Consider the following 16,833-nt stretch of genomic DNA (forward strand, 5'->3'; position numbering starts at 1 on the left):
GAAATGAACCATCCTGAAATAGTCTCTGAGGCTCAGAGGAACAAGGGCAAGTGCACAGCCTTATGTCAAGGTGACTGGCAACAATGATATTAATACTAAGCCTGTGTTTACAAAGCCCTTTCTATGGAATCCATTTTTACCTGGTACAACAGTTTGGTGGTGGAGGGGGGGTGCATTATAATTTGGTACATGGTGTTCAAGATTCAGGTCTTTTTGGCCACTCTGGGAAGATCTTGCCACCCCTACCATCAGCCCATTTTATTTAGATGTCTTTGTTTTTCCTTTGTTCTCTCATAATATACTAAGCTTATCTCTCTTGCAATATTTATCTGCTTTGAGAACAAAACAGCCATTCATCTCTGAATCCCGGACACCTTAACCAGTGCCCGGCACGTAGTGAGCAGTCAATATTCATTAACGCAACACTGATTGAGCACCTACAATATGCCAGGAGCTGCACTGGGCTCTGGTGATGCACCGTGAACCGTGCACACGAAACACCTGGTCTGCGAGAGGTTGAATTAAGTGGGGGAGATGGATGAGAAACAAGGGGAAAAATAAAGAGGCAGTGGCCGGGAGCAACAAATGCCATGGAGACAATAAGGCGGAAATGGTCAAAAGGTGAGTGGGATGGGGGAGGAACAAGGCAGTCAAGGAGGCTCTTTGATGGAAGACGTGACCTGAAAACTGAATGAGGAGAAAGAGGGAGCCAGGAAAGATCTGAATGGAGAAAGGTCCAGGCAGAGGGGACACTTAGAGCAACAGCAAGGACAAGAACATCGCCAGGTTGGAATGACAGAGGGCAGAGCAGCAGAAGATGAGGCTGGACGGGCAGCCAGGGACCAGGCTGGGGATCATGGATTCATTCTGAGAACAGTGGGAAGCTATTGGAGGGTTCAAGCAGGGGAACAACAGGATTTACCCCACATCTTTGGAAAGATCCTTCCAGACTGCTGGGTAGGGAATGGAGGGCAGTGTCGAGTGGCTGCAGGGAACTTAGGGAGGAGTTTCTGTTCCCAACAGGGGCTGAGGGTTCACACAAAGGCAGAGCGGAGGGGCTGGGTGGTGCTTTGGAGGTTGAGCTGAGGAGAGCACAGTTACCCATTGGGATGGAGATAATCCAACTCCTAAACACAAGATGACATTTTTAAAGCACCTGCTACATACCAAGCGCTTACATTTGTTATGTAATCCCTGCATTCATAAAACTTTTACAGATCATGCTAAGGGCCAGGCACTAGGAAGTAGAAACTATCATCTCCATTTCAATGCTTGGGAAACTCAATGACAGAAAGATAAAGGGATCTAGCCACGGTCTCAGAACTGGGAACAAGATACAAGTCTAACTCCAATGCCCAGGCCATTTCTATTACATGAAACTACACTCCCTCTCACGGTTCTCAGGGAGGCAAGAACTCCCAGGGCTTTATCGCCTTCTTAAAAGTGCTTTACAAAAAATAACCACACGTGGCATTTCTTGAACACTTACTACGTCTTGGGCACTGTGCCCAGAGAATGATGTCCATCATCTCATTTAACTCTTGACAACCCTGTGAGGTAGATGATGCAAGTGAGGCTCAGAGAGCTCACTAGCCCAAATTAATACAAATAATATAGAATGTTTGCAAGAATTAGTAAGTCGTAGAGCCAGGTTTTAAAACCCAGCTGGGTTGGACTCTTTACCACTATGGTTTTCTGTCTCCCGTAAGAACACAAACACAAAGAAAATCTGCATAGTTCTTTGCCTTCTATGGAGCTCCTCCCGAAGTCTCATCGCCTCCTGTAGGATTTGGACTGCGAGTCAGCGCAGGCTTAGGCAACCAAGTGATCCAGAGACGCAAGAAGGCCGTGGGGACGTGATGTCTGCTGAGACTTCCTCCAGTTCTGCCCCCTTGTCTTCTGGAAGGAAAGCAGCAACACAGCCCAGCATTCACCCACGTGGGTCAACTTCCAATAAGCACGTCAGAGCGCCTGAAAATATATCCCAGACGGATCTTTTCAGATTGACATAGCAGAACCACTCCAGAACGTTATTGAGAACATTGCCAAAAAAAGTGATGAGCCACTTTTGCCAGTGACCCAAGACTAAAACTTTTTTTCTTCTTTGCCCAGAACGGCATCCCCTTCATCTGTCTTATATTGTAATCAGATACAACCTTGATAGAATGAAAGCAGAGGTCACTCTGAACAAACTGGCGCTTTACGTGCTTGGAAAAAGGCTCCTTTGTAATGGGGAAATTACAGCATTTCTATAGAGGGATTTTTCTTAAAAGGACAGGCTGCTTTGTTCGAGTGGTGCTCATTTCAGCGCTCAGAGGAGAGGGCCCTTTCAGACCGTGGAGCTGCTGAAATTTGTGGGGTTTCTTTTGTTTGTAGAAACCTGCATGTATTACAAGGAGTGTATTAAAATAGAAATCGTAAACCATTTCTAGGCAATGTTTTAATTGTCCAAAAACATCAGATAAAATGTAAAATTGTCCCCACTTGAGATTTTGCTTATATGGGGTCAGACATCACATGAGTACTGAGTGAAATATGGTTCAACAGATCTCTCTGGGTCCTGAGTTGCGCTTCTGTCCACAAGCATATTGATTCTCCTGGGAACAGAGCTGACATTTTTAAGCAATGGTGCTCCAGATTACTTGCATTTAAAAGGAAAAACAACAACAAAAAAGTCTTTAATCTAGGTAATGTTCAGGAAGAAAGGAAAGATACCTTGGACCTGTGGTACTCTGCAGTCAGCTGGAGCCAGGCCAAGCTGTAGGAAATCATATTGCAAAGCAGGGTGTGAAAGTAGGAAATGCGTTTGAGTTAAAAAAACAAGGTTTTGTGTCAATCGAAATGTCAGGCATGTCATGTCTCAACATGTAATGTTATCAAAAATTAAGCAAAGTGTTTCATTTTCCCGGTATCAGTTTTAACACTTAACAATATTTTTGGCATTGTAATTATTGTTTTCATTCTATCCGCCATTCTGTGAGTAGGATGTTTTGTCTACAATTTTGATAATCACTTATACTTTTTATGAGCAGATGTATTGCTTCATTAAACCTGATTGCTTATAGCTAATAATAAAAGTTTTACCAAACCTACTAAACCCCATATTTGTGTTTTAAGTGTTTGTGTCTCACCCTCTTAATACGTCATAAATGAAATCAGTATTGCCATTTTTCATGAAGCAGCTATATTTGTGGTGGGGTGAAATGAGACTTGTAATCTCCTCTCCTAGGTAATAAAAAGAAGGAATTCCAGAGTGATATTCCTTAATTTCATTCACAATGTAGAATGCTTTGTAATCGAAGTTTGGGCAGGAAGGGGCCAGCTTCCCCCTGGCATCATAAAGCCCTTGTATTATTTCCAAAGAAATACGGTAGAAGTTTCATTAATAGAAAAACTATGAATGTCTTGTGTGCTCTAGCCCATCAATAAGGAGGAAAGAATTAATCTTAGAGGTAGCAAGTTGAGGTTGATTTTAGATATAGTAGGAAAGACCTAGCTACAGCCAAGAGAAAGACCCCATAATGCATCCATTTTGCAATTCAGCCTGGATTTGCATGACCCATAAACTTTCATGATGGAAGCCACTGAGATTTTGAGGTTTGTGCATTTCTGCAGCAGAGCCTAACCCATTCTAACTAACAGATACTCACTTCTCAGGGCTGTCATGAGGCTTGAAAGAGAGGCATACGTAGAGTGCCTGGGGCAGTGCTGATCATTTTGCATCTGCTCAGTAAGTGGTACCCTCTCCCTTACCCAACCTGTACCACACCTAGGTTGAATCATCAGCCCAAGAGAGGAGCAAAAGGCTCAACCATCACTCATGTGTCATCTTGTACCTGCCTCACCTCTCTGAACATCATGACAGCCTCTAAAATGTTATAGATCCTATGTGGACATATGCAAATGAAATGTGAGGCTGCCAGAGTTATAGAAAGTTGCTAATAGAGCTCTTGGGCTAACAAAGCCAGCTCTGGAGTGAAAGGTTGGAGAACATTTTGATGCAAATGTATGAAAAGGTGTTTTTCTCTCCCTGTCAAGGCTTCCTGGCCTGAGATAATAAACAATTAAAGCAGCCTGGTCCTGTCCCAGGGCTGTTAGTCAGACATGGCATTTAACGGAGATGGAGTGGCAGGTCAGCCCTAGCACTGGCCAAGGGCAGAGATAGCCAGTGGGGTCCTACCAGGCCACTTGCTGTGACTCAAGACATACCTCCGATGTCACAGGGAAAAATAGAATCTTACTGAAGTGGACTCATCCTGTTCATTCCCTTCTGGAAACTACGGGCAGGTGCCGGGTTGAAGTCCCCCTTCTGTCCCAAACTAGCTGTGTGCCCTGGGAGGGTTCTGCTCTCCAGGACAGCCTGTCCTTGCCTGCGCATGGGCATGTCAGAATATAGCAGTGCTTTGCACATTTCATGAAGCAACAGAACCCACTTTCCAAGCAAGATCTTATGCAGAAATCCAACCTAAAGAATGTAAAAGTAAAAATGTTTATGTTGAAATAGGAACAAGGGCCAAGAGACACTCCACAGCCACCTCACCAGCAGCTCCACAGCATCCCTTGCTCTGCAGGATTTGGTTTGAAAACCTAAGGCACAGATCATCTCGCAGGGCCTCTTGAGCTCTGACGTTCAGCAGCTTCCACCAGTTCTTCAATGTCCGCTTTCCCCTCCCACAGCCGGGCCCTGAGCTGCCTACTCTTGTGCCTCTTGCTTTCTAAGAGTCAGTTTTGTCTCTGGCTTTTCTCAAATCTAAAGATGAGATTCTTTTCTTTGAAGGGACTAGAAAGAAGCTCTTTAACAACTCGGAACGAGCCTTGGTCCCTGAGGATCCCCCTCTATCCCTTTGCCCACTTTGGAGAAACAAAGAAGATAACAACGTAAACCACGTCCTGTGTTTTTATAGCACTTATGTTTACATAAGTAATTTTCAAGCCTTTACACAGTTTAAAAATATGGAAAAAAATGAGAGAAGGTGAGGTCATCCTCCTTCACCTGTAAGAGGGTCCACAGATACCACTCAAAGAATGACCCTGGGGTTCAGTGAGGTGTAAGGACACCCTCCAGGTCCCATCACTCGCCTTCCTCTCTGAACTCCTCTTGCCTGCATCTCTACTTCCTTCCTGCTGCCTAAGGTCTCACTTGACTCTCTCTGGATGTTGATTTCAGCTGCAGGGTCTCCTTGATTCTCACTTCCAACTTGCTCTGGACACTGACTCTGGTCTCTCTGAGGTGATTCCACCCGACTCCAACAGAGAACAGCCCAAATCTGGTGCCCTGGTCCTTCTTGAGACAGTAGGGGATCTCCCCCAAACTCATCCCGGGTACCACGTAAGCTGGATTTAGCTACCTCCTGACAGGCACAGCCAGTGTCCCACACCCCTAACCTCTATCCTGCTCTGAGCTCTCCCAGCTATGGAGCCTCCACCCCATCCTCCTTTCTAGTAGGACATACAATATCATCTCCACAACTACAACCTTGATTTCTGTACAATATTTCTTCTTCTCTACCTCTGAAATAAGCCTTTGAAAGTGTCAGATATCCCCTCCAATTTCACCTGTGGCACCTGCAGGTGAAGCTCTCACCTGGTTCTCCCCGATTCTGTCAAGAAGAAAACGGGAGAATGGAAGGAAGGAGGGAAGGTGAAAAAGATTGTTTGCAAGTGCCCTTTAACCTTTGAGATGCGAATCTTATTTATTCCTATTCTTTTGAAAGGAAATGAGGATAAATTGGTGGGTGAATAAAACAACAGCAACTACACAAGTGCTGATGTAGGCAGTACTTATCCTGTGCCAAGCTCTGTTCCAGTCACATGTGTTAACTACTTGATCCTTACAACACTGTGAAGCAGGCACCGTTATTGTTGTCAAAGGGGTTCTTTTTTCAAGGTAATCTAGTGGGATCTAGTGTGAGACAAACATGGATTCAAATTCAGCTTCGTCACTTTTTGGTCTTTTGACCTTGGACGAGTCACTTTGGCTCTCTGTGCCTCAGTCTACTGACATGCACAATGAGAAGGATAATGCTTCCTGTCTCACAGCGTAGTTTCCAGGATTAAGGGAGATTTGCACATTAGTGCTCAGTACAGTACAGAACACAGTCAGTAAATATTGGTACTTTTCTTCATTCATAAATTTACTCAATCTTTGAGCATTCCAGAAATTAACAAACCTTAGTGACAAGGGTAAAATCCATAAGTTAAATGGAAAGATCAACATTTTCCCCAAGCCATATGGATCCCAATTCATTCATTCATTCAACTAATACTTTCTGGACACCAGCTATGGCTCAGGCATTGTGCACTGGGGATACAGTGATGACCAAGATTGGCAAGTCCCTTCTCTTACGGAACTTATAATCCAGTGAGGAAAACTGACAATAAGCAAGTAAACAAATTACGTTGTGTCTTGAAGTAGATACAGTGGGGACAATTTTATATATCTCCATAAGTAAAACACACAAGTACATGTGTATACATGCACACATATGCACATGCACAACACACACATATAGACATGCACACACATGATGCACAGGCATGCACCAGTCACATGCACACTCACGTATGAACTCTCACATGTGCTCCTTCACATGTACTTTTTTTTCACACTTCCTTTTACACTATCTTTACCCTGCTCAGCCACAGGAATCCATTGCTTTAAGGAGGATTAGGAGACTAAAAGCAAGAACACTAAGAAAGAGTTCATATGGAACTTTGATTTCCAGAATAGTCATCCAAAGTGTGAAGAGACTGGAGGACTCTCAGGCAAGGGAAGTTCCCACCTGAGAAGAAGTGGAATACTTTCTGTAGCAAGCAGAGGCAAAGAGATCCAGAGGGTTCCCATCTAGGAGAGAGATGCTGCCTTGGCCTCTAAAAAGCACCCTCCCCACACACAGACCTTTGAGCCTCAGTGACAACTGGGGCAATGCGATAGAACCCCATGTGGGTGACAGTGGATATGACAATGTCCCGATAGTGGCCCTCTTCTCCAATTCTCTCTCATGCTCATGGTAAAGCGGAAGCAGTAGAGCAGCATGAGCAGAGGGAGGCACGTGGATAGGTGGCACTAAGATGGTGTTCCAATCCCCCAATCTCTAGGTGATCCAGAAATTTCCATGTGTGCGGTGGAGGGGCTGGTCATTGGGGTCCTGAGTGGACAATGAACCCACAGAGTCCTGAAGCTGGAGGAAGAGTCCCCAGAGAGCTGGAGCACTGTGGCTTGAGTAAATGGCAGGGATTTCAGCAGTTCATGCCTCCTGACATCCAAAACAACCAGGTGAGATTACCATACCTCAGAGGACACTGGGACACTCACTGGTGACCCAGTATTGGACCAAACTGGCCAAACCACAGTGAAAACATGAGCACAGGAAGTACACATAGGCCACCTTCTCCCAATACTGGGGGGAAAAAAGTGTCCCTGAGGCCCTATACAGTATCTGGGGAAAGGGATGGAGAGGGGAGAACAATGAAAGAGGGGAGGAATCCTTCTGAGAGAGAGCTGGGACTTAGAATGGATGGAGTATTTTCCCCCAAAGAGACTGGATTTAACTGAAATAGACTGTTTTACTTCAGAAGAGACTGAGTTTATATCCACACCACCATCCACTCCCCATTAGTGTCTCCAACAGCTGGATCGAGGAGGGCTCTAGGGCAAGCTGAGATCACCTACAGAGAAAAAATTAAGCTATCATTTTTGCGCTTCTGAGTTGTAGTATGTAAATTTCAATTACACTACACCAACAACAGCAAGAACAAGATGGAGAGAGAGGGGATTATGGGAAACAGAAGTTGACATTCTTAGCTAGTGTGGTCAGGGTAGATCTTACTGAGAGGGTGACATTTAAGCCATGACCTAAAGGGCAAGAAGGAGCCAGACACACAAAGAACTAGAAAAAAAGGATTCCTGGAAAAGAGAACAACATGCAAAATGGCCCTAGGGTTGGAAAGAACTTGGTATGAGCAGCAGGAGATGGAAGGAGGAGAGTGACATGACATGGGATTGGAGATGTAAGCACGGAACGGATCATTTAAGTCCTCATAACTACAGTGGAAAGTCATTGAAGGACTTTCAGTAGGGCAACGATGGAATCCAATTCATACTTTTTTAAAAGATCCCTCTGGAGATGTGTGGATAACATTGTGGAGGAACAAGAGTGAAGCAGAGGTTCTGTCAGGAAGCTATGAACATACCCTTGCAAGAGGTACTGGTGGCTCCAACTGGGGCAGTAGGAGAGAGACGGAGAGACGAGAATGGATTTGCAAACATTTCGGAGGGAGGCTCACACAGACTTGCTGATTGCTGGTGGGTTAGACGTAGAGGTGAGGGAGACAGAAGGATAAAGAATGACTCCCAGGGTTTTGGCTTTAATAGCTGGGTAGAAGCTGCTGTCATTTTCTGAGATGATGAACGCTGGCTGTAGAGATATTAAAAATATGGCTGCAAATCGTTACCTCCCTACCAGCAAAAGGTGAGTTCTGTGTCCTCTCCCCTTGAATCCCGTGACTGCCTTGACCAATCAGGTACAGCAGAAGTGACTATGATGTCCAAGGCCAGGTCATTAAAGAATAGGAAGTCTCCCTCTTCTTAGTTGGAGCATGCACTCTTGGGTTCCTGAATTGTCATTGTTCTAGGCATTAAGGTTGCAAAACAAGTTCACGAAATTTTCATGATGTCAAGATCAAAGGTTGGGAACTGGACTGATCTGAAGTTTCTCTCACTCACGGGGCAGGTGCCTGGGCTGCGAAGACTGAAACAGCCGCCGCCGAGAGCAGATGGAGCCTTTTGAGCATCTCTAATGACATGTAGTCTCCCCACTAGTTCTCTCCAGCATGGTAGCTGCAGGGTCGCCAGACTTGAGTGTATCAGCCCAGTACTCCAAGGTATTTCCTGGGTGAGTGAGTCCAGTGGAAACTGTATCACCTGTCCTAACCTAGACCCCCTATGTCACACAGCATCACTTCCATTCATTAGAAGCAAGGCACCAGGGCCAGCCCTTATTCAAAGGGAGGAAATTAGACTCAACCTTTTGTGGAATCAATGTAGGAAGTTCTTAGCTCTGACAGAGTAAGAAGTTTGACTACCTTAAGACCGCCATGCTGAAGAGGCCATGGATGGACCCTCCAGCCAAGCGTCCAGTTGAACCCAGCCTTCCAGTTACTCTCACCCAGCAGCAGTCATGTGAGTGGACCCTCCAGAACAGCCCATCTGCCACCTAGTGACCCCACCTAGTGACCTCCATCAAAGCCACGTGGAAGAGAAGAGGCACTCAGCTGAGTCCTGCCTGAATTCCTGAGCCACGAAATTTTAAGACATAAAATCTATCTTAGATATTTTTTAAAAGATATAAAATGACAGCTGTTTTACGACATTAGGTTTTTGGACAGTTTGTTACACAGCAATAGATAACTGTAGCACTCGAGGGGACATCTGTTTTTGGACTCTGAGGATGGTTGGCGAGAGAGAATCAAGAGTTGATTTGTGAACCTGTTAAGCTTGGAGTTAGTGTTACCAACAAGGCAGTCAGAGAAGTGAGCCTGGAGCTGCAGGGAGAGGCTGGAGGAGCCGTGGCACAGCCAGCAGACGGTGTCAGGGCAGCGGCCATCGGTGGGGGAAGCACTGAATGCACACTCAACGGAACACGCTTGGATCCAGTTCATCCATCCATCCATTCGTCCATTCCTTCTCCGTGCAGACCCGGGTGAGGTATTCAACCTCTCTGCCATCACTGTCTCCTCGAGAAAGTGGAGATTTCTTACGCACATGTGACTCAATGGCATGGGTACAAAGGCATCTGACAGAGCCTCCTTCCCTCCGCCTTCCCCCTACGACTAAAGAAACACTACAAACTGAGGCCCAATCACATCCCAGTGTGATCTTCTTGAAGCAGAAAAGATGCTATTTACATTATAATTGGGACAATACCTTGAAAAGAATAATGTCCTAAAATAAAATGTAATTTCTAAATAAAATTTAAAATATCCAGGTCTCAGCTGACATCCTTACCCCCTACCTCCCATCTTACATAAACAACCAGGAAGCCCAGGTTAATTTTTTTTTACTCAAAACATCTAGGAGAAAAATTCTTTTCTTCTTTTTTGCTCCCAAACAATATTCACATCTCTTCCTACCCAATGGGACCTCTTTTTTTGTCAGTTGCAATTGACAAATCTGAAAAGATCTCCCCTCCCACCAGAGACATTGTTTAGGAATAAAAAGGAAGGAGGGCCCTGCTGTGTCCTCCTTTTGTCTCTCTCTTCTTTTCTCTAATGTACGCGATGCAGAAAGAGAGGAAAGAAAATTACACATCAAGAAAGGCCCCAAATGCAAAACAGCAAACAGACACACTGAAATCAAAATGCGGGTCAGTGGCCTTCTTTCCAAGTTGGGTCCTCAACGGAGATTGAAAACCAAGGGCGCTGCTTTCTTGAAATTCGCTGCAGCCTCTGGGGAGTAACGGAACATGCCATTAACATCCTACCAGCACTGCCAGTGCCCCCTTCAGCCTCACAAAAGAATTTCTCTTATGGAAAAACAAAATTATAAGGCCATAATTGTTATTTTCCAGAGGTGAGTAAAACATATGTTACATGTGTTACTGGTATTTGGGGGAAAAGGAGATGTGGCCAGGAGGTTATGGAGAGTGCAGGTGTATGCTAATTGCATGTTCTCCATTAAATTCTTCAGGCCCTAAACACGCCTGCTCCCTGGCAGAAACATCACAGAGGTCTCTAAGGCTGCTTTGAGGCTTTTCAAAGCCTCAGAGACAACTCTTTGGCGCCAAGGTACGATGATCACTGAGTTTTGTCCCGGCCTCGGTCATGCGGCCACTTGGAGCCTTTCTTCCACAGAAGAGAAAGGTGGAGATTGCAGGCATCAGGGGCAAGGACAGCACAGCAGGCTGACTGAAGCCATGGGGGGCTCTGGCTGGTGCTGGGCCAGCCAGATCTGAACCTCAGAGAGGGCTGCTCGCAAATGAGCTCAACCCTCGTGTGGTGCCTTTCACCCAACAGCCGCTGACTGTTAGGAGCATTTTGAAGTCAGACAAATATATCTGCCAGCGGGCCTGGAATGGAGGAGGAAAAGGTACAAAGACTGGAGTGACAAAGCATGAAGTTGAAAGCTGCTCCTGCTGGTTTGGCAAAAGGGAGGGTGGGGAGCTCCTGGGGAAGAGCTGACCCTAGGCTTTACGGGGAGTGTGGCCTTCCTATCCCACTGTTCACCAAGTGGGGGGGCTCAGGGTTGGAAGGGACCTTGGAGCCAGCAAGTGCCAGGATGCTGCAGGATGAGTGCAAGGCTCCTCCCACCTGACGGTGGAATCCCACCCTACATGTCTACTGGAACTCCTTTATCAAGGGCAACACTGCCTCCCCAGGCATGCGCCCCCTATTTCCAAGGCTCTGGAGGAATTTGTCCTCCCCTTGCACCCTTCAGACAGACGAAGGCAGTGTCTAAAACCTGCCCCTCCCACCTTCCCTGCACTCTGTCCTCTTCAGATAATTACCATCGTGTGGCACCATGACTGGCTTTGAAGAGGGAGATGCTGATGGGAATGAACATGGTTTCCATTGCGTTTACGAGGAGACAGGGTCTGAGTCCAGCTCTGCTCTGGCTCTGCACTTTAGGCAGTCTCTCCTCCTCTTAGAACCTTGGTCACCCATCTGTTGAACAAGGGGGTCAATTGCACCATCCACATCCAGTGATTCTCTGTACCCGGATACCACTATCACAAACGGTGATACTGGGCTGATGGGTTCAACCACTTGTGGCTCCTCGCATGCCTATGTGGTTGGTATTTAAGGCAAATTGAAATGATTACTCTAGAGGGGCTCAGAGCAAATGGAAGCACATTGTAGAGGAGATAGGGAGACATTCCTCAGGAACCAAAGGCTCTGGAGACAGAAAGAGCCGGAACCATATTTGTTTTTTATCACTGCTGGAACAAATCACCACAAACTTAGTGGCTTAAAACGGCACAAATTTATTATCTTAATGGTTCTGGAGGGTCAGAAGTCTGAAATGGGTCTCGCTGGGATAAAATCAAGGTGCTGGCAGGCCTGCATTCTTTCTAGAAGCTCTAAGGGAGAATCCTTTCCCTTGCCTTTCCAGCTTCTAGAGCTGCAGCATCCCTTGGCTTGTAGCCTCTTCCCTCATCTTCAAAGCCAGCAGCATAGCATCTTCCAATCTCTCTCTGACTCTGACAATCATTTTTGGGCCTCCCTTTTCCACTTTAAATGACACTTGTGATGGGTGGGAAAGGCCTACCCAGACAATCCAGGATAGTATCCTTATTTTAAGGTATGCTGATAAGAATCTTAATTCTATCTGAAATCTTAATTCCCCCGTGCTGTCTAAATATATATTTGCTGATTCTGAGGGATTAGGACATGGGCATCTTTGAGAGGCCATTGTTTTATCTACCAGGAGATCCATACCCAAGCTTTAGGGGTCAAGCTTTAGACAAGTCAAGAAACTTGGCAGGCCTGTGGCCTCGTCTGTGGCCACTGACCTCATAAGTGGGATGCAATCTCCTGCTCTAAACTCCCATAGCCTCTCCCTTGCCCATCATGGACCCCTGATTAATTTATTATAACTCTTTGTTTAATAGCTGTGTTCCTCCTTAGATTGTAACTTCCATGAGGCAGGAAACAGTGCCCATCTTGTTCAATCCTCTACCCCAAGCACATAGTGTGTTAGTCACAATTTGCTGTGTTAACAACCACCTCCCCACCCCGAAACGTCAGTAAGTTAAGATGTTTTATTCAGTGCTACAGATTGAATTCAGGTCTGTTCCATGTGTTTTCATATTCAAAGACCCAGACAATGGTGAGGATGCATAATCCTCTTCCAGGGGAAAAAGCAAATAATTGAGAATAATAATATATTCTATCCCACCTAGGATATCACAAAAATATTACTTACCAAATAGATGAGCAGGTGAGCTACATATGCAAAAGAGTGAAAAATTGGGAACAACTGGGATGTTCTTTTATATTGCCATCTCTTTTAATCTTCATGACAGGTTTACAGGAGGACTTATAATTTCTGTCTTCAGATGAAGCACCTTCATGCTGGAGTAAGAATTAAATCTGGTTCTCTCTGGCCTTAATGTCGATGTCTTGCATCTGATCTATTTTCTTTGAAGAATTATTCGGAGGATAAGGCATGTTAAAGTGTTGTCTTGAAGAACTGACATTTAGTATATGAATGTAAATTATTATTAGTGGTGGGAAGTTTAATTAATATGAATATGCACTGTGAAAACGATAACAGACTGATTCATGAAAGCTTCCAAGCCCTGTCTTCAAACATAAAGCAAGGCTGTAGTAAGAGCTCGAGTCTGGGTTTCTCATTCACTCAAATTTTCTCCCACTACATGTCTCTAGGCCAGAGCTTCTTTTCCCTATGGCCACATGGAGTAGTTGACATGTAACTGGTGAAAATCGCATTTGCTTTTCACCATCTACCAGGATATGAGAGTCAATGATTCAGTAATCCAATTGTCTAGTGCCCATTTCATTTGAAATAATTGCTGATAAAATCGGAAAGAAAATTTCAGCAAATCTGAAAACAGATTATGGTAGAACTCAGTGGCACAACGGGCTGATATTAAATATTGTTTCAGAGCTTGGCATCAGACTTCATATTGAATCTAGATGAACACTGGGTCACGGGATTTGGATGAAAGCCAGGCAGAGTTGAGTCTCCTGTCACTCATAGTACTTGGATCCTGCACTGATTCCTAAAGCAACTTATCTGCCTTCACCTCAAGTTCACAGTGATCAAAGATTTGGATTCAAGAATAGCATTACTTGAAATTAGAATAAGCCTATTGAATATTCCACTTATATACTCATCATTCAGAAGCCTCACGTCCCAGGAAGTAGATATTACTTACCTCATATAATAGATGAAGAATTTGATTCTTGCCCAAGTTCACACAGGTAGTGAGAGCCAGAGCTAGGATTCAACCTAGGGGGTTTGTCAAGGGGACTTGATCATCCCCCTGGACCACACTGCCTCTTAATCTATTCTGAATAGTGGTAGCTACATGATATAATTGAGGGTCAAAATCTACTTTGGCTAATCCTATTTGGCTTTCTACACTGATTAGTTTAATTATATCACTGCCATAGTCCACTTCATAAATGCTACACGGAAAAAGCTGAATATAATTAAAATAACCAACTCTTCAAACAGATGTGCATCTGCAAAACTGAGCACAAATTGAATTTTTAAGCAACATATTGTGTTTCATATGCAAAAACATGTCCATTAATTTGTTCTTTCAACAAACATTTATTAGCGCCTTGATGCCGGCAGGCACCATTGTGGACCCTGGGAACACAGAGATGAATGTGACCCAGCTTCTGTCTTGAGAAGCAAATATCCCAGCGAGGGGTGATAGACCAAGGGAATCAGTGTTATGATGAGGGTCGCCCTCTACCTCTCCTCTCCCTCCCACCCTACACCATCCCTCTTGTCAGTTCCCATCCCAGAGCTGTCTGCAGTTCTCTTCCATTCTCTGGCATTGTCCAATCAGTCTGCACCATCCTGCGATGGTGCTTTGTCCTCTTCTCTGCTGTGAGGGTCCAGAATGACCCTGTGCATTAGCACTGGCTTCTCTTCTCACATAACCCAGATGTCAGCCGTGGGCCCCTGCCCCGGACAGCCCCAGGTGCAGTAGCATCAGCTGTGTTCCGATCCTTCCCTGGCCAGTGGAAAGCCAGTGCTCGCCTGTGTGATTTCTGCCAAGTCCAAGAGGCTCCTTTCCTCAGCCTCTTAGTCTCTCTCTTTGTGTGCTGTTTCTGTCCTACACCACGTTGACCTCAATGTGAAAGCAGGCTCGTTCCCCATTTATGCGGGCAACACATGTACCAACACACTCCACTCATGATAGGTATGTATGAGTCTGGTAAACTTTACTGAAGATCTGGCAGCTGCAGGAAGTGATTGCATCACACCCCACACAGCTTCCTGCAGACGAAGGCCCATGTACAAAGGGAGCCCCTCCTCACTCTCTTCCCATCCTTAGTCTCAAGTTCAAGCTCAGTCCAGAAACTTCTCCCAAACAGCAGCCTGTTGGCCACCTCCAGGCCTAGGAGTGTCCGTGGTGCTGCCTGCCATCAGAGGGATAGACCAGGGAAGACATCCTGGAGGCCCAGCTAGTGGGTGGGTTAGAGGCTCATTGGGAGGGGAATCCCAGAGTTGGGTACACCCAGAGCACAGTCTGAAAGGGAGTAAAGGATCCCAGGGTAATGTCCCCTTGGTCCTGGGGGAAAGGTATGGCTGGAGGAGGCCAGAGCAGGGCTCCCCAGAGCACAGGACCCAGGTTGCCCTGGTCTAAGGCAGTACTGGTTACTGTCTTGGTCTCCATTCTTGCAGATGAGAAAACAGAGGCACAGAAAGGTTAAGGAACTTGCCCAAGGTCACAGAGGTAAGAAGAGGCAGAGGCTGAATTTGAACTCAGGTAGTCTGGTTCCCAAGACTCTTAATTACTGTACTATCCTGTCGTTCAAAGACAGGGTCCCCTGCCTTCCAAAGCTCAAGGACTCAAGACAGTCCTGTGTGCATGCATGTGTGTGCTTGTGTGCGTGTGTGCATGCATGTGTGTGTGCATGTTTTGAGTAATTACTGTTCTGACTTCTGTGGACTACATGCTGGAAGAGAAGAAAGCAGAGGGACCAGAGTTGCCCAGACAGGGTAGGCAGGAGGAGGTGAGGGACAGCTAGCTTCCCAGGGACATGACATGGGGACAAAGCTTTGAGGAAAGGGTGGGGACCGGGTAGGGAAGGGAGTTCAAGGGAAAGAAAACAGCATGCACAAAGGCTCGGAGGCACAAGAGCACAGTGCTATTTCCCTAGAATATGATAACCATCATCATTTATGTTTACTGAGCCAATGACTATTCTGTCTTCACTATAACCTGTGAAGGAGGTACTGCTGTTAACCACAGTTTTAGGAAAGATGAAACCTGAAAGTGATGTTTGGAGATGTTAAGCCAGCCAGTAATAAGATCACCGGAGGCCACCCGGCTAGTTAAGGAAGCAGCCTAGGTTTTCCACCACTTTGCAAGGCTGCCTCCGACTAGTCGGGAGAAGTTTGTTGAACTGGGTTAGTTGAAAATGATTTGGACTGAGAGGGAAGCAGCAGCCAGGGCGCCATCCACTAAGGAGCTAGACGTGGTCAGGAACCGCATCTCCCAAATCTTCCCCCTGGAGTCTCTCTTAAGGGGATTCTTCGGGCTCTGGACCCAACCACCCACCAGAGTGGAAAATGTCTTTGAAACGGCAACTTTTGTCTGAACAATTCAAGGTTTGCATGCTAGACCAGAGTATCTTGCTGTTTGTTTTGGGTTAACAATAACGTCAGATTCATTATTACTAAACATGACCCAGACGGCAGGAAGACGTCTGTGTTTTGCTGTGTCCCGCTCAGCACACTGCTGAGTGCCCCCGGCTGAGTGAGAGCACCAGTATGAGTGATGGAGGCCCTCCGAAGGTAGCCGGTGGCTTGATTAGATTTCTCATCTGAATTAACATTGTTTCTCTTGGATTATCTACACTGATCAAATCAGCCATCAACTTCCTTCGTCTTGAGAGGTATACGCTAACTGGCTTCCATGGGAAGACATCCTTTTGTTCTTCAGCCCTGTCTGAGACACCCAATGAGCTAAGGCACGACCATTTCAGAATCAAGCTTTCGTGGGAGCTCACTGGATTTGTCTGGATTTATCACTTTACCGACTGATGCGAGCAAAGCCTAAGGCAACTGGACCAGAGGCATGGGAGCTGGAGCACCCTCCTGTCTCCTGATGCACCTGGTAACCCAAC

The sequence above is a fragment of the Equus caballus genome, chromosome 9, assembly GCF_041296265.1.
Source record: "Equus caballus isolate H_3958 breed thoroughbred chromosome 9, TB-T2T, whole genome shotgun sequence".
NCBI classification, from domain to species: Eukaryota; Metazoa; Chordata; class Mammalia; order Perissodactyla; family Equidae; genus Equus; species Equus caballus.